At 38.0% G+C, this 19,099-nt stretch overlaps 1 protein-coding gene across 1 annotated transcript in view; it reads right to left on the bottom strand.

The window, feature by feature from the left end:
* Positions 1–18,463, bottom strand: part of st6gal2a (ST6 beta-galactosamide alpha-2,6-sialyltranferase 2a) — a 77,823-nt gene extending 59,360 nt beyond the window's left edge. The window contains exon 1 of the mRNA XM_079618996.1: positions 18,156–18,463. The gene's annotated coding sequence lies outside the window, so the exon portion shown is untranslated. The remainder of the gene's footprint in view (positions 1–18,155) is intronic.
* Positions 18,464–19,099: the final 636 nt, after the last annotated feature.

Genomic DNA, 19,099 nt, shown 5'->3' with positions numbered 1-19,099 from the left:
AGGAAACATGGATGAACTTTGACCCTGAGAGTGGCGGTCCAGAAAGCCGCTGTGTACCTGGGCACAGGATGACGTCTGGTATTCAACTGGGAGGAGACAGACAGTCTCCCAACTGTTCTGATGAACAGAAGCCAACTCTCACATACATGACTATTGGCAATCACACACAAATAGCCACCCACAAATGCAACCGTGCACTACCACGGAGTTCATTTAAATACACATTCATACACTTCAATCTATACACTTCCATGAATCCACATGCAAGGGCAGATTGTGGTCTTTTATAGCCGCCACCTGGTGTAGCGTAAAGGGGGGGGGGGGGGGGGGGAAAGAATTCCAAACTTTCTTTATTCCGAAGAACACAAAAAATTATTCACAATATTGGTGCTTTTACTGCATTTCGATCAAATTAAAAGCAGCCTTGCTGTGCAGAAGAGATTTATAGTGATACAACCAGGACGACAGCCATTTGCTACAATTGAGCAGGTAGTATATTTGAACAATTTTCTGTCACGCTTGCGTATCCTTCATTTCATATTCAAGATAAAGTAAATGACCACAATGACAGAATTGTTATACAGCGTGGAAACCGCAGAAGTAAAATTAAATGCAACACAGGATTTACTAAGACCAAGCAAGCAAAAAAAATTACTAGGGATATCAGCAGAACATTTTATATTGTGTTGAAAGCGGTGCAAATGATATGAGAGGATAAAAATGTGCAAATCAGACAGATTGTTCACATATTACAACTCCATAGCTCACGGAACAAAGGACGTCCTGTCTCTTTTCATGCACCATAGTGCAATCAGTTTGTTGCTGAATGCGCCCTTTTGTCTGAGCTGTGCCAAGTAAGGGGTGGCATTCATGCTACATGATGGAGCACAGATTTGCTGAAAGTAGAACGCTCACCATCGCCTCCAACGTGCCAAGGCAGTGTCTGATAACTGAGCCAAACTTCCTGATGACTCTGTTAAAGTGTATTTAGGTCTCATCCATGCTGCTGACCACAAACAGTGGTAAAGATGATGACGCCTGCCACAAGAGACTAGTAAAACACTTCTGTCAGCATAGACTGCAAACAGTCAAAGCATCTTCGTCTGATACGCGACCTAGTACTTTTTCGGAGCCCCTGTGTAAAGGAAGTCTGGTCCAAATGCACTTCTGAAAGAACACAGACGATTTGGAAATCACTCAGTAATGCAAGTCATCCCATGCATGAGTTAACTATTAGTGATATACCAATCATGGTTCATTCAATCATTAGATTGTAAAGTTTGGGGTCAGTAAGACATGCCATTTTAAAAGGTTCCTAATTTTGTTTTGAAGGTCTCCTACAACAGGTTTGCATCAAAGTTTAAAAAAAACACTTTCATTTTCTCATAACATACATTGCACATCACCAATTTTTTTAATTACTCTCAAACAACTCGAGACAACAGTCTCTCTAAATCCCTCATTTCTGCGAGCTACTCTGCTCTTATTGGCCAGTCGGCCCAAGCTGTTACATCTACCGCTTAAACAAAAAGATTTTAGTTTTTACATTTACTTCAATCACGACAACTCCATGAATAGTTTTAGCACGTTATCAAATGGGGCAACAATGCATTTGGTCTTGGTGAACTACATCTGCTGCCGAGCAAGTATGGACTTGCTACTGCAAATAGACGCACAGACACACACACTGATGCGAGTATGAGATATGCTGCAAATCTATGCAGGTGGAGCTGGGGAGGTAGAGGGTTTCAGAGTAAATGTGAAAGTGTGCTATTTAAATGTTGAACAAGCAATCTCATTGGCTGCAGGATCAACAGAGGCCAATCAGCTTGTGCCGTGATTGCTAGCAGATTGCATGTAAAGGACCTATCACTCCGCTCCCTCTAGAGATTCATAACTGAACTAGATATTTAGACAAAATAGGTGGACAACAGCGCTTGTTGGAAGCTACTTCCATAACTGTGAACAATCGTTGAGGACTGAGGAAGTTTCCGGCGCTGAAGTTCACTGTAAACACAGTAACGTTGACGTTGATTTTATCGTATCAATCTGAGCGGGAGTCCGATGATGAAACATTGGAAGAACTATCAATCACAGCGCATACGTTAGCCGAGCACTAACGTGAATGACTAATGTAACAAAGTTTGTAAAACAAATCTTGCTCCATTCTTTATCTTTACTCAAAGTAGTAAGAACGACAGACAATCTGCATTAAAATACACAGTTTTAGGTAATAGTAGCCCACAACTGATTAGCAGAAGTATTTCAGTAATACAGTAATAATGTGATTTAGCCGGTTAGCTGGAGACATACATAATAAAAAACACAAAACGAGATATTTTGAACACTCGGTAGAAAATATATACATCAATAATTATTCATATTTACATGTTGTGATTCTGAGGAGCAAGTTGATCCAAATAAACTGGGTTTTATTTGGATCTAACTAACTTTTGAATGGCGGTGTATATCACTCGCATCACATATGAAATAACTGTAAACTGTCTTGTTTTCTGACAGGTAAACGAAAATCAAATAAATTATCAAGCGCTTGCGCTTCATACACTGTGCGGTGTTAAGTCTGTGTAAATACATATTTTCAGGGTATACATTGTACACTGCTTCAGACTGCAGTTCAAAGACAGCTGCTGCAGACACATTTTCATAATTAATTAGAGTTTTACAGCAATAACAATAAATGTTGTATGAAGTGGCAAAATGAAGTTAATCGGAATTGCCACGGTGAATATTTTAAAGGGCATTTAATGCAACGGTAAGTCGAAAACATGCTTTGGTAATTTAAATTACATTTTAATGGCATTTAATTCCTTTCTATTTGTGGCTTCTTGGTATAAATGATGGTTCTTCTGGGTGGGGTAAAGTTTATTTTATAAAATAAATAAAAACCTTACTAAATTATAATTTACATCAGATCGGGATTTCAACGAAATACTTAAAATCAAACAAAATGTACCCAGACCCAAAGGAACATTTTTAACCCAGACAGTTGACAGTTGATGTGTTATCTCACTTACGGTTTAACTGTGACAGATGAATAAAATGGGTATTTCCAGAGGCAGTGTGATAAGAGCTAAATGATACGTCAAAAACACAGAGCTAAAGAAAAGAACTTCCCAGGATTCATACCTGACAAAATACGCAGAGCTCTGCATCACAAAGACAACACTCTCCCTCAGCTAACAGCAGGATGAACACCTCTCAAAAGAATCCTGGGAAACACAAAGGCCTTCGCACAGCACGCACTGTCATCCCGACAAGTTCGCCCAGATAATTCTAGGTGAAATATCTAACACTCCTGCCTATTGCAATCAGGGAGGTTTATAATACCTGGAAAAATCCATCAATGATATCAAGGTTGGTTGGCACAGGCACAATAAATAAAACCCATTTTATTACTAATAACCAACATCAATCAAACATGATTGCAATATAACACTTCATGAAATTGACTGATGTGTAAGGAAAATTGCACAAGAAGCCTTGTCACAGTGCATATGTGGAAAAAAAAGCTTGAAAAAAAACATCCTCTCTGCAAGTGCATAGAAGCTAAGTGGCATGAGTTTGAGCATGCATGGCACAGACAAACAGAAATGTCTGACCACATTAACCACACCTTTTGAAGCAGCTGCTAACTGGCTGCCCCGATAGCTTCGTATAACATGCAAAGATTGTGCAGGTAGAAATGTCTCAACCGATTTTGCAATGATGGTAGAAGTACAGTTTTGAACTGAGGTTGTGTGGCTGATGTTAAAACTGTTGCACATTACTTGTAAACGTAGCTATTGTTACGCACATGTACATGCACCAAAATAATCAGATGTTGGCTTGATCGGACTGAAAAGCCTTCATGAGAACACCTCGGATGGAAGCGGAAGTGCTAAAGTGGTAAAATGCTAACTCTAGTTAAATGCTAGCTAGTTTTGGCCTACGAAGTGATTGTGCTGGTTTAGCCCCTACTCTGAAGGAGGAGCTCAAACACCCAAAAGGTGTTCCTATAACTAAAATCGTTACCAGTCCCTGAGGTGGGAACATGCCAAAAAGAGGGTACTCCCGCAAATAGTTATAGGAACTATGAAAACATTCCTCCAGCGCGAAAGCCCCTAAAGATGGTTTAAAGGGGTCATGACATGGTTTTTTTAATTTAATTATTATGTTCCCTTAGGTGCAATTATAGTATTACTATAGTTTTTTTTTACAAAAAACTTTTTAAACGTAGTGATTTATGACCTTTTCCCACCCTGTTTCTCATCCTCTGATTCAAACAGTCTGTTTTGGGGGTGTTTCCCCTTTAAGAGTTCAGTGTTAACGCCCACTGTTATGATTGGCTAACGTCAGTGCCTATGCATCAATTATTAACGCCCCCAGCCAGAACATTTGCGGATTCGGCGCAACTGTTTAGTAGCGGGTGATGCATGCGAAGCGATGGCTCTTGCAACGATAAAACCTTATTATGTTTGAGCCGGAATCAGAGGAAAATGAACCATCACCACAACAACGAAGACTGGATCAGCCCGTGTCCACATGGAAAGTGAAGCTATTTTGAATTAATAAAAAAAATTGTAACCCGAGACACTTGAAAACGGATTATTGTTGCATAATTATCCTATAGCTTAATTTGCTAACAGTTTAACATTATTTAACTAATTTCAATGAAATGATAGGGTGTACCACGGACAAAAATGCATGCACAGGCCATATTTGAAGATGCAGCATTGATAAAGGCAACATTTTTAATTTTCTATCACATGTAGGCCTACTAGACAGGCGACATATTTTCAAGATTCTCTTATACAAATGTGTTTATATTAGCCAGTGATAAAAAGTAAGTTTGCAACGTCGTTGTTGAGCCCAGAATAGTCGCACGGACTTATCTTTGAGCAACAGTTTTCTAGCAAAGCCAGCATCATATTGGGATTTTTTCTCAAAACAGTCATCCTTATAATGTATAGAGCAAACGCTTACATTAACACTGCCGTGACTGGGACGTCCGCAAATAATAAAGTGCATCCATTTTTCCCTGACGTCTGGATCTTTCTGCAGCGTATTCAGAGATGTTGTTTGTCCACAGCCAGGAACAGCACAGCTGCGGCATCGTAATTTCCCTGTACACAGACCCACTCGCTGTCCGTCGACTGAACACTTGTGAGGCGCGCAGCGCGCGGGCGCGACAACGATACGAAATGAGCGTAGTTGTCTTGCGCTTAAAGCGTAGTTGTCTTGCGCTGAAGGCGGTCTATATGCAAACGCTGGTACGTCACTTCGTACCGTGACGTCACTTCTTACCATGGATCCAGAACGAGCTGTATTTAGAGCTTGATTAAATAAATGATTCGTTTATAATGGGGAGGACGTCTTAAGCTTTGAAACTTGCAGGACGTTTTAATGGTACAAAGACCTCTTATATACCAAAAGATCAAGGCAAATTTGGTTTCTCATGTCATGACCCCTTTAACATTCTTCAAAATATAGAGTTCCACAGAAGTCACCATGACTTTTATTCTACAACAAAATGGCTGCTGACAATTCAGCTTGGCTATCACAGGAATAAATTAGATTTTAAAATATATTCAAATAGAAAAAAAATATATACAATTATTAGTAAATACTAATACATTTTGTAATAACTGGGAATATTTCACTATATTACCTTTTTTACGGAGTTTGATTAAATGCAGCCCTGGAGACTTACACTTACAATTTATTATAAGGTGTCCTTATTACAGTGTAGTTATACACTTAAGTACTAAGCAATAAGAATTAACAACATGTACTTACTATAGACTTAAGATTAGGAATGGGGTTTGGTTTAGTTGCATGTAATTATGCATTATGTACTGTTATTACCACAGTAAGTATAATATGCATAATTGACTGTTATTACCACACATGCAACATAACAAGGACACTGTAAAATAAAGTGTTACCAAACGATCCTAACCCCAAAGTAACAAGTAACTTATAGCTTTTGCATTATTGTGAAGAATTGTAAAGAAATAACTTTACATACAACATCCAAACACTCCTTTTGTTATTCATTGCAATAATCCAGTTTTATTTACATTTTTTTGCATTGACAAGGGGTGCGACTACAGACTGTATGGTTCACACAGAGATCTGATCTCACCATCCTCGAGTCCACCGGGGATTACATGACAAGACAGAATAACTTGAGACCAAAGAAATCCATAATTGTGGCACCATATACAAGATGCATGTAATCAATACAAGTAAATGGCAAGAGGAGTATTTGGAAATGCAAGCTGATATTTCCTACTGGCGCACTAAAGCTATAGATTTAAATAACTTTCTTTTTGTGTGTTGGGAGAACGCCACTGAGAAATATTTGTATTATTAACCCATACCAAACTAGATCAATAAAGTCATACATGTCATCTTTCATCTTGAAACCAAAAGATATTCAAACAAGTTGAACAAAGATCCATTATAAAACTGATATTTTGAATTTATGTTTAGGTCTTACGGCCAGCAGTCATAAACGCACGCTTTACTCCCACTAAAAACAGTGTAGGTGTCGAGTCTGATAACCAACTTGCAGAGAAGTAATCTGCGCATAGTATTTCCTACACTGCAGAATTAGTAATTACCTGAACATGCCGCCACAGTGACCCGCTCACACCCAGCTCAGGGGTTTACAAGCTTTCTGTTAGACTCAATTACACTTGCGTTGTGTACTTCTAATTGAAGTTCATTCAATTTCATTGAGGTCCAAAGCACCGCCGCAGATAAATGTACCCTCTTGGCGCTTGGAGGTCTAACCCAGAACTTCAGCGTTTGCCTGTCATCTAAAATTACACTCGTGTCTCCTCCCCTGGGCCAGAGTCTGCAGCGGCTGCCCCTGACACCTGACAGCCCATTAGACAGCAGCACAGAGAGCAGTGGAAAGACACACAGGGCCGCGTGCGAGCCATCCGTCCCTCAGTCACTTTAATGGACGGCTCGGCGGCTTTTACGCTCCACCAGCCACGGAAATAAGAAAGTATGAGCTGCACGAACCTAAGTCAAATTAGCAGGGATGTCAAAAGTACCACCAATACTTTGATATAACAAAATTACAATTTAAATACATACAAATATTTATACTAGTATTTTCACGGTACTCTTAATGCACGAGACAGAGAGAGACATGAATGTATAAAGTAAATATTTAAATAGGTTTAAAATAATTGCTCTTCTTGACCCACTTTCCACTCACACTGTGAATATTATAGTATATAATCAGGCCTTTTTCTCTCCCTCTCTCTCTCTCTATCTGTGCACTTCAGTAGTATTGTGAATCGTAGAATCTCACTGCCATGGAAATGTCAACGAAATCAATGATGAATTTCATTATTATCATAAGGTGTCTTTTTCCATCTCTTTCATTTTTTGATATTAAAGAAAAGTCTGTCAATGACGAAACGACAAGATAAAAAAAAAGTTATAATCGATCATTTATTGAGTCTAATCAAACATAAGCAGTTATACAGTGCATATATGGGGCAAGTTACTCCCTTAAAAACAACTAGTGTATGGAAAGTAATGCGTCACATTACTTTCTCATCTTTGCTGGGCTTGCTTGTTTTATTAATTAAAATATATTAAATGCATAATGTGTAAAAAAACACACATTTTTAGAACACAAAAAACATGTGCAAGTTAACATTTAAATATTGCAGGTTTGCATAATATAATATTCTGAGTTTGTGTTTCACTTGTTTCTTAATTTTGAGGTAAACTAAATCTGTTTTTGTGCAAGTGAGATGAGTAAACGCCTGCTCACATTTAATCTGGAACTAAAAAAAACCCCGTCATGTATCCGAAGTTACTTGTAATGCATTACCCCAACACTGTATAGCGTAAAAAGATGCCCTAGATGATTTTTTTTTTTTTTTTTTTTTACAATATGTAAAGCATGACAAAATCACACCAGAGTTCTAAACAGTACTTTAGTATACTCATTAAAATTATATATTTTCTTTCAGGAACTCTGGTTTTCATATATGCTGTATTTTATTTATATCAATAAATCTTTCATAATGTTTGATGCATTTTTAATGTTTATACATTTTTAACATAAGATTTTAAAACTGGAAAGTTTGACAGGCTTTCAACACTACACAAATTGTATGTGTCAACTAATATTATATGCAACTCAATTTTATCAGTAAAATAAATGACAAAATATTTACCAAATTGAAGTAACATTTCCAAGAAAATATAAAAAGACTAAACAAAAAGTGAAACTGACAACTGAAATTTTGGTATCATGCCAAATGCTATGCGCTTGACTTCAGAGAATCAGAAAATTTGACTAATATTATGAATTAATACAGACACAGACTCCAGATAATCTCAAGGAACAGATGGAGATGTCATAAAGCTCTGAAATGATTGACAATCTCGCTTCTTTCATTAAGACCAGAGAGACTATGACTCACTGCCTCACAACAGCACGGCTTTGAGTTCACAGTCCTTCATCATAATTCCTCAAAGTATGGGACTGGAATGAGACCGTCAACACTTCAACCACATTCTAATAAATCTATAGCACACAACCTCAAGAGTAGAAAGAAAACATTGTTAACATGCAATGACTCTTTCCTGTTCGATCCCTTAGAAGTGTTTATGCAGTGTTTATAACTGCAGGAGCTTTTTTTATTTCAGTTCTGGGCTCTTAGATGTGCTCAGCCCTTGAAATTGTTGAGACATGTTCATATGAACGTATTGATTTATCAGCCACGAGCAAACTCCAAAGAAGGCAAAAGTTCAGATTAATGTACTTACAACCCATTGTTCTCTGACAGTTTGTCTTACAGAGGACTTCGGTTGGTGGTGGCTTGAAGGTTAAAGCGGCGAACGAACTTTGTAATGCAGAAAGCTCAAGTCTAATCCCCAAGCAACGGTGTCCCAGGAACTAAAGGTGATCAAAATCTAGCCTGTTGTTCCTGTACAATAGCAATACATTTAACCTCAGACCAGGATGCTCCATGGGAATCAGCCCTAAAATTAGCATACTGTAAGTCAGTGTGGATGAATGGCCTAAACTCAACTAAATGAGCATTAGTATTTTATGAGATAGAGAATGACCAGGGCAACCATCTATACCACATTTTTTTAGAACAGGGATGTACCAACTTCGATGATACATTGAACAATATAGATATTCAATAGCATTTTCAATACCACAGGGAAACCTGCCATGTTTTAATTTGGGGTAATTTTGTTGTAATAGCTTACGCACAGCACAGGTGGAATTTATTTAAATAATTGAACTACCCAGTTTACAAAAAAAGACAAGTAAACAGTCAGTAATAAAATATGAACAAATTAACAAATTGCAAACGATAGCACAAATGAATAGTGCGGGGCGGAATGACCAAAAATCAGTATCACGGTATTTTTCAAAATTATACTGGTTTCACTGTATATGACAGTATTATTTTTTTCAAGCATGACTGGGTGTAATACATTTTCTACTGAGTGAGAGAAGAAATACTGCAGTAGATTGACTTAAGCCCTATTCGCACGGGATAGCCTAAGTATTACCTGGTGACCTCTAGTCACTTGTAATAATTGTGGAGGTTGTCTGTGATCTTAATCCCACGCGAATCGGCCATGTCTATAATTTGTGAAGTAAAAATGTGCTGCCGTACCAGCAGGCGCAATATTACAAACTTAGTGCCGGTCACGTTGGAAGTTACCTAGCTAGCTGGGGACTATTTTCAGACGCTGCGTAATATCATTGCGCCTGCTGCACCCATGGTACGGCAGCACAGTTCCTTGATTATTACGCAGGAATGAGAGTATAGTTCCTAGTCATATTGGCCTAGAACATCGCAACTTTTCATTTTCCGTCGGTCTTAGTACACGATGTAACTACAGAAGAGTCAAGGTTTAAATAGGAAAAATATCGAAACTCTTTGGTAATTTTTTTTAGAGAGATGCTAACGGTCTAATGAGATTAAATGATCCATGCTAAGCTATGCTAAAAGTGCTACCGCCAGACTCGGAGATCGGCTTAATGGAGTCAAAAATGTTAAAACTCAACTGTTTAACTCTAGTGGAGTTGGGAAATGAGTTTACAAAGAGGCGCCAGGCCAGCAGGAGGCGCTTTAGGAGCGGCAGAAACAGCGGTTTCCCCGGTAACGGCTGTACACAAAGCAGCGCAGCGCTCATAAACGCAGCTTTATCTGGAAAAATAAAGAAAGATTCAATCGAAATAAAACTTTTCTAAAGACCGTCAGTTCACTTGAGTTCAGATACATTCATATAAAAAACACCCACATAAAGGAACAAATTAAATCAACATGGCTTTAAGGTTTTCAGGTGGGTCTATAGTATTCAGGTAAATACTACAGAAATTAAAGTAATCAAATGCAAAACAAACTTTTATTTTGGATGTGATCAATCGTACACCAATATACCGGTACACACACGTCATCTTTTTCACCTTCGTCGAGTTCGGCTTGCTTGTGTGGACAATTCATTTAATATTCAACAAAATTATTGATCTGCCTGCATTGACACCATTATATGAGAACTGAACTGAGCTGGACGATGACATCACAGATTATGTATATATATATATATATATATATATATATATATATATATATATATATATATATATATATAAATTAACTAAATAGCTTTTTTACAACAAAACTAAACCATCACTGAACTTAAGCTGGACTGAAACATTTTCTTCTAGAAACTTTTTTGCATTTATTTTCCTGTTATTTCTGTAAAGCTGCTTTGAAACAATCTGTATATTAAAAAGCGCTATATAAATAAAGGTGACTTGACACACACACACAATTTCCTTATATCATCCTGGCGACCCATTTTTTAAGTCTCCATGATAACCTATGATAGGCCTAAAAAAATATATAGATTTTTCCTGGTCCAGTAGTTCAGATTTGTACTATCATTTTTAATAAGTTTTGTTACAATCTGGCCACACATTAGCAATAAAAAAAAAGCTATTACCACATGAAAATTCTAACATACAGTACCTTTAACTATGACAACTAACTACACCTTAGTAAAATATTGGTGGTGACCGTTGTCAACTAGCCTGAAACTTACGTACACTGTAAAAATGTAACTGCCTTAAAGGTGCTCGAAGCGGTGTTGGTAGACGTCACTTCTTGTTGACGTTCGAAGTATTCTCAAACAAAACGGAGGCTAGCTTGACCCTCCCTCCTCCTCATCCTGTCCCCTCCCCCTCCCTTCCGTGCTTATTCGATGTAAATTCAGGACTTTGCGCGTTCCTTCTTTTCCCTATTCTTTGCCCTTTGTTCATCGGAACGTCGTCTCTTTTGGTCGTGTGTCGGCCATATTAAAATGCAAGAGAATATAATTCTAACGTTAGTCGTTGTCAAGGACATCTCTCCTTTAGCTTCCCTCTCTTCAACTCCAAACACCCCCATTCATGTGCACGCGCACTAACCCCCCAACCCCCACATCATTCTTGTTGGTTATTGGCTGGAACACTGTTGTTTCGTGGTGCAGGTTGGGCCAGTTTGTTTTTGTTGCCGTTTGTGGAGCCTGGACTGTCTACAGAGACCGTGTTTTTTTACAGTGTGTTCAGGAGACAGGCAGCTAGCGGATAGTGAGGAGATGTTTGCTGCATGTGACAAAAAATGTCAGCCTAAAAAACGAGTGACATCGCTTAGAGCACCTTTAAGTAAATAAATTAAATGAAAAATATAAAGTTATGTGGAATTGTCAAGTTGACAACTTAATTTTCTTCAATTACACATGAAGTTTATTTACTTAACTTTTAAAAAGAAATGCGAGGAGACCCTTAAAATGATTAAGGCCTCATCCACACTACTGCGTTTTAATTTAGAAACGGAGAATTAAAACGAATACTATCTCAGTTCACACCAGCGTTTTAGCTGCGTATTAGAATTGATCTCAGTCCACATTAAAACGACTGAAAACGCGGATCACGTGACCACTCACCAACACTGGGCATGCGCGTGCCGATGTAAACAGGCGCATGTAGGCAGTTATAGCATTGTAAAATGCAGAATTTACTTGCACAACAGCTGCTAGCAAAGACATCAACGTCAGTAACGCTTGTAATTCGTTATCCATGTTGCAGTCACTAACGTTACGTAGGCTGTTTTTGTATGTTTTCTTCCGGGGGACGGGTCATGTGATGGGTGTCTGACGAATCAGGGAAGGATACGCCATGACTGATGACATCCAATCATAGAGCCGAGCGTGAGCCTCTGCATCATCGTTTCTAATGTCCTCTGTTTTGACCGTCTTCACTAAAACGCCCTCCGGAGATTCAAAATGCAAAACGGGGTCGGAGCGTTTTTAAACTTCTCCGTTTTAGGTCTTCGTTTTTGCCGTTGTAGACTGGACGGGAGGTGCAAACGTAGCAAAAGGTCTCCGTTTCTAAACGAAAACGCAGTAGTGTGGATGGGGCCTAAGTCAACTGATCACTTTTTACAGCGAAGTGTGATATAATAACACAGTCTCACCACAAAACGTCACATACTGACGGGTCTTGACCATACGGCAACATACGACGAAAAGGGTACCCCTATAACGTCCATGTGTGACGATTCGGGTATGGTTGGGTTTAGGTATGCGTTAGGGTACCGCTAGGAGGCGCTGCTGCTTATGTCTGCGTCTCATATTGACGTTATAGGGGTACCCTTTTCGTCGTATGTTGACGTATGGTCAAGACCCGTCAGTACATGACGTTTTGGGGTGAGACCGGGTTGGATATAATGTAGTGTAAAATGATGTGTGGCGAATGAAAATTATTCAGCTATTGAGCACTTTTATTGTTTCAATCCCAAACAAATCTCATTATTGGTTTTGTTTCATATGGTCGTATGGGTGTAGTTTTGAATGTTGAATGTGACATTAGCAGACATGCATTTTATTTTCTGAAGCAATGAAGCAGTATTCATTGTGTGGGTGTTTTTATCAACTGAAAAAAAAGAGAACAGCGGAGCTGCAATCAGGTTGAGGTAATTAGAAAAGGCAGCAGGGTGAAGAACTTCAGCACTACTGATTTGCAGATTTAATCAGTCATAAGTCATTACATCCTAATGTACACAAAGAATATCAGGCAAATATAATTACCGCACAACAGCCGCAGTAACCTTAACCCGCCAAACAATGAAATCACTTAACTAGTACAAGGTTATTTCAGAATGAAAGCATAAATGTCAGACGTGGACCAGACCAAATCTCAGTTCTCCGGTGTTAAAGACCAAAGCTTTTGCTGGCTATTTTGAACACAATTTCCCCTGCCATTCAGTTGTGAGACATTTGTTGAGGCGTTTTTACCACTAGTATTCTTCCACAGTCTGATACACATAGTTCACTGATGACCGCTTTGTCGCCATCTCGCTGGGTATTTGAAAGAGGTAAAAACCTGTAAGATATCGGTTCATTTTGGAAAACAAATATACTTAAATAATTTGATCAATTGAAAGTAGCCAAAACTTTAATGCATTAAAAAAAAGCAAAAAAACATTGAAATAGTGATCCATCAAACGATTTAGTCAGAAATCTCTTGCGTATTCATAAAAAATATATATTTTAAGTTTGTCTTTCAAAGATGAGGGTGAGAGACATGAGGGTGAGAGTATTAGAATTAGTATTAAGAGTATCTTCTTCATGCCGCTCATTAGACCGATCACACAAGATCAAGTGTTAAGTTTAGCAAAGTTACATTAAGTTTACAAAATACATTAAGCAGAACCTCTAAAACAACATAGTTGACTCTAGTTCCTGCTGACAATCCTGAACCATATTTAAATACACATATTTAATGCGCTTAATTTTTTTTTTTTTTCCATTTTCTGTCTACCTCTCTTATTTTAATTGCTTGTTCAATGCGTCATGTGTATGACTATACAGTTACACAGTGTGTTTCTATTTGTTTATGTAGCCTCTTTGCCAGGTCATGTTTGTAAATGAGAGGTGGTTCTCAAACGGTTTACCTGGATAAATAAAGGTAAAAAAAACATGGTGGATTTGGATTTATCATTGTGGTTGTGTACACACACTGTGCCAACACACATTTATGTCCAAACGTCATGTAAAATTGAATTTTGCATAATAGGTGCCCTTTAAAATAAATGTGCAAGTTCCGCAATTGGTCTTATAGTTTGCCAACAAATTCCTTAAAAACAAACTATATTCTGCTTTGTTTTCTGATTTGCGTTTTGTCTTTGAAATATTCAGTGCTAATTAATTCTGCATGAAGGGGAAACTCAGTCTGAATAAAGTCAAAACACTGTTTTCCCTGGTTTCCTCAGTGTTGTGTGTGGAAGAGAATACTGCGATAATTACAAACCTCCACTTTGTTGCAAAATAAGCTACAGGCATGCAGTCGGGGTAAAAGATGCACATGAACCAATTTAAAATGATAATACACATGTATAAATATGTTTGGAATTGTTGCCTATTGGTTATTTGTAGGCTTTGTAGGATTCTGATACCTCCTTGTTGCATATCTATTGTCTCTGCTTCAGCTCTCTCTGTATGATACCGTGTGGATTTCTTTACCCATTGTATGTAAAGTGCCGGCCACATCTGTCATCATGATCTTAGTTCTTCTGATAAATTTCAATGTGTGTCAACGTCAAAGTGTCAATGTTTGTCTATGGAGTTTAGCTGCTCAGTTGATGAAAATGTTGTTTTATGCTCAACAGTGCCCAGGGTCTGCCCAGGGACAACACGCTTTGAAAACGATACCGTTATCATCTTCGTGTAAACTTCAAAACCTTGAATCTGTTAAAACGGTCAAGGCATGCACACTGCGTACGTCTGTCTGTCTAAATGTCTATCTAAATATCTGTCTGTATATCTGTTCGGCTAAATGTCTGTCTAAATATCTCTGTATGTCTGTCCGTCTAAATATCTGTCTGTCCAACTAAATATTATCTTATTGCATTAGCCCAAAATTCTAAACCACTACATCCAGATTGATCTCACGGGAAAATGCAACTGTTACGAGGTGGCGATTTCATATGAATTTGTACGATGTGAATTGTACAAAAACGTATTATTATTGGGAAAAAAAGTAAGCATGAAGGTCTACTCCTAAACATACCCGACACTGGGGTAAGTCATGTACGAATGAGATTGGTTGCCAATTCATATGAATTTGTTAAAAAAAATTATCTCGTAAAAACGTACGTAGCCTACATTTTATATACAACACATTATTTCTTAAATATATACATGCATGTGCGTGGCACGTATATTATACAAGCTTTTATTTTGGATGCGATTAATTGTTGACCAGCACATACATAAAACAAAGTTCAAGACTCAGGGACCAGAACCGGCAAGCAGAAGTTAAATTAAATAAAACCACAAAAGTGGAAGCCAGGTCATGGCCAACTGCAGCATAAACGTAAACAAAACCACAGCATGCCTTGACTTGATTGCCTGTTAATGGTTGTATATGGGTCGCGTCAATTTAAAAAGAACAAAAAAGGATCGCTCTTAAAATAATTTTGAAAACCACTGTCCTAGATGGTACTACTACTAAACACAATAGGCTACAACGTAATGATAGGGGACAAACACATTGAATATACAAAAGTAAAAAACTCTGACCTGAAAACTATTAAAAGGCAACAGTGTTCTACTGACCCCACTTACGATCTATACAACATAAAACACAAATGGACACTACCATTGATCAGGAACTGCAAGAGCAAGATGCAGTGACGGTCAATAAGCCACATGTGGGATTTGGCCTGGTGGACAATATAGCATGTGTCATGTTTCATTTTAAAAATGAACTCCAACTGCAACCCTGGCATCTACTGCCAGTGTTTTCATATGCAGGTCATACGGTCTGTCTCTCCTCTGAGAACTGGTGTTAAATAATGGCCCGGCATCCGGATAACTCAAGATCCAGGATCCATGTTAATGCAAGTGTGTTTTTGTACTTGTGAATCCGGTACTGAAATTGCTGTATGATATACTTTGAAACTATATTTACTCAGAAACTGCTAAATTTCCCAAATGACAAAGACATGGCAAGTAACATTGAATTAAACATGATTTTTTGAAGTTGAAAGACTACCTGTCTGAAAACGTACTCCAATGATCCTTGTTTATTTACCAAAAAATTACAGTGTGGTCATTTTTAACTATTAATTAAATACATACAAGCAAAGTCTAATTTCTGATTTTTTGCTATTTGCTATTGTCTGTGTATTTTAGTAGCTGAACTCAATACTTAACACTATGCACAAAACAAAAGTAATTGAGACTTGACTCATTAACCAGATCTTCCACCTTACAAGGAAGAAACAGACATTCCAGAAATCACATTACATACAAACCAAACAAAATAGTTCTATAACAATTCATAGATTCATTTTATTTGAAATGCTTTGCGTTATTTAGTCTCTCAAAAATCTGCACTGTTGGTGTGTTTTAGCACAACACAGGCTACGCGTCTGCTGGGTCTTGTTGTTATGCTAGCTAGTTTAAAACTGCACAGATAGTCTCTAGAGACTATTTACCATTATAGCCATTTTTTTCTATACTCCAGAAAATGTCCCATTGTTCTTGGATTGATTCTGTCACACTGCTTGTTGTTGTCATGCTGGAAAATCTCCCAGATACACCCACTAAGGCACATACAGTCACTCACACACAAACTTGTATATATACTTGCAGAAACCTAATTCATGCAATTATTATACAAAATAATGCATTAATAACTATACTACTCTTTTTTTTTCAACGCCAAGGGATGAATACTAAAGAGGAAGGCAACATCTCGTTTGCCTCCCGTTCTCTTTGAGTTCCAAAGATGTGTGTGTATGTATGTATGTATGTATTTATGTATAATATATATTAGAGAGAGAGAGAGAGAGAGAGAGAGAGAGAGAGAGAGAGAGAGAGAGAGAGAGAGAGAGAGAGAGAGAGAGATTATTTAAATGAATGACAAAAGCACAAAAATGTTTTATAAACAATCATTAAAATGAAAACTGAGAATAAAAAAAAATTCATACAAAATATTAATAAACACTATTACAGTAGGCTATGATAACAGTGAAATTGACTAATTGGCAATTAGTGGTACTACTGCTAATAAAAAGGTAAACAATTCACCTATTCAGAAGAAATTATCTTGAATTAAGCAGAAATTACTCGAGGAACAAACAAATCTGTGAATTAATGTAGTTAAATATTGTAAAGCCACCATCAGTATAGCACTATATAAACTGTATACAGTTTTGTTAAATAATAATCTTTCTTTAAATAAATGTGACTAATTATAATAGCCAAACAAAGAATAAACGAAAATACTTGAAACATTTATGATGTTTAATATTTTTTTTGATATACATACAGCATTGGTTCCTTGTTGATAGCACATAAGCCTTTCACCAAGAAACCATGTCAACATCAAATTGAACTGGAACATGGATTTCTATTGTACTAAGAAGAAACAACCAACACATTGCATCATTCCAAAGGCAGCAGCACAACACTGCCTTGAAGATTTTAATCAAGACCCCTGGCAATCCTCACAATAGGTTTTTACTGTTTTTTTTAGGACATTTTCAATTTCAAAGCACACCATACTCATGCAAAACTGAAATCTGAAAGTGAGTCTATGCATTTAAAACCCCTATCCCTACCACATGTTCTCTCAAGCCTGCTCACCTGGCAGACAAAGAGCTCTTGGATGTCTCGTAGATACCATCAGAACTGCACTTCAGGGCTGCCTTAAGGTATTTAATTGAACTTCAGCAAGCACAGCAAATGAAGCGCCAGAGAACACAGAAGGGCAGGGTTATGGAGCGCATTGAACCCAACACTGCGTGTGTTTTGAACGCCAGCACGGGGGTCTACAAGCAAAAGCACTCAGATGTTGTGCAGCCATCACTGCAGAACTGCACAGCTGGATCACGCGCTCAAATCATTTCATATCGCGTCCGTTTATCGAGGCGACGGAGCAACGTGTAGTAAGTGACTGCGAGCGTAAATGTGGCTTAATGAAAGACAAACACGCAAAAAAAAAAATGCATGTACTCATAGTATCCGGTAATTTGAGGCTTATTAAATATTGCATTCGCAAAACGCTGCTATTATAACAGGCTCGTGCGCGCGCGGCTTACCTGAGAAATCAGCCCGCGTTCATTGTTCTGTTAAGAGGGTAATATATTCCTCTCGGTCCCTTCCAGTCGATATTGCTTGCGTGCTTTGATAAAGAGAGAGCTGGAGACGTGCTGCGTGGTCGGTAGTGATGCTCCAGCGGCAACGGGCGACCGTGTAGTCGGTGTCTTTGATTCCTCCGGCTCTCGGTGTTATCAGATGAGTTTAGTGTGGAGGGGGCGGAGCCTCTGAGCTGATTCTATACACACAGCGCTTGATTGACAGGTAGGGGGCTAGCGGCGCTCTAACCATCTCCGCCGCTCTATTTACCGACTAGCTTTCAGTAAGAATATCCTAAAATGATAAATAGACTTGTACAGTGGCCATATGGTTGGTGTTTAGAGCTTCCCTTAGTAGCATATAGTGTTTAGCCCAGCACAACTGTTATTTTACTATTTTAAAGTCCCCCTGTTGTGAAAATCAAATTTGTTTATATGTTTAAGTGGTGTTTTTATTATGCTTTAAGACAAACCAAACCATGCATAGCCTATTCATAAGACAATGCCACACTGTAAAAAATGTTTTACCTCTCCAAGTCAAAATATTCTAGTGACATCTACATTTTTTAATTGGCCCAAGTGAAATTTTGTAAAATAAATTGAATTAATTGTTGCAATAGTCTGTTAACATTGGCTCAATGCGAAGTAATATGTCAGACAAATTGAAAAATTTAGATGTGACCAGTCACTAGACAATTTTGACTTGGGGATGTATTTTTTTTTTTACAGTGCATTGCTGAGTATTTTCTCCTTTAAACTGTGGTGAACAAAAGACAGTGGTTTGAAATTGATGGTGTTTCTGACGTCACAAACTACCTTGTAGTAACCAATCACATCAACATGTGATCATTAATGAGTTGATCTCTGAGCTGGTGCGAGTGAGTGGAGGCGGGGCTAATTTTCATATT

This window comes from Phoxinus phoxinus, assembly GCF_949152265.1.
Source record: "Phoxinus phoxinus genome assembly, chromosome: 7".
Classification (NCBI taxonomy): Eukaryota; Metazoa; Chordata; class Actinopteri; order Cypriniformes; family Leuciscidae; genus Phoxinus; species Phoxinus phoxinus.
The sequence above is the reverse complement of the archived record's forward strand: the minus strand, read 5'-3'. Positions and strand labels throughout refer to the sequence as shown.